Raw genomic sequence first — 800 nt, 5'->3', positions numbered from 1 at the left:
AAAAAAAAAGGAAAAGTTTTCGATTTACGTGTAATATTATTTTATGAAAGATTGTGTGGTTAAAAATAAGAAAGAAAAAAATGGAATGTAATGCAATGAAATTTAATGGGGGCCAAACTGGGGCTGAAATATAAGGATTCAGCAAAGGAAGTAACTCAAAAACATATTTATAATTATCAACACTCTTATCTAACATTTACTATTAAGATGCATAAGCCAACCTCATGATTTAATTTATCAAGGACTCAAATGTAAGACAAGTCTGTATGGGATGATGAAAACTTACTTCTTAGCAGGTTGGTTAGAATTATCAACCAGAAGGTCTCTTATCTTCTCATTGTAGACCTCTAACATGCTGACAAACAATTCGTATCTCATAATACTACTCCTATCATTACATAAAGTAAAAAGCTTCTCCAAAGTCCTGTAATTTACGCCCCTATTTTCTGGTGTTCCTTCCATTGTATATGTCTTGCCAGTGCCAGTTTGCCCATAGGCAAATATGCACACATTGTAACCATCCAAGACAGAAGTCACTATGGGCATAGTTTGAAGAAAAACTGCCTCTGCATTCCACGAACAGCATTCAATTGACATAAGAACCATTAAATGAAAATTTGCATACAAACTGCTATTGATTTTGAGTTCTCAAGATACCTTGGTTGTCCTCAGGTCTGAATATGTGGTCAAACTTGAATTGCTTTCTGGAACAATCAGAGGAAATGATTTGTAGCTCATTGTCCTGAGATGAGTTGAAATCAATGACTGAAGTTGACCCATTTTCAATCTCATCTTGTTTT

Source organism: Olea europaea, unplaced genomic scaffold (genome assembly GCF_002742605.1).
Source record: "Olea europaea var. sylvestris unplaced genomic scaffold, O_europaea_v1 scaffold1649, whole genome shotgun sequence".
Lineage (NCBI taxonomy): Eukaryota > Viridiplantae > Streptophyta > Magnoliopsida > Lamiales > Oleaceae > Olea > Olea europaea.
This window is presented reverse-complemented; position numbering follows the sequence as displayed.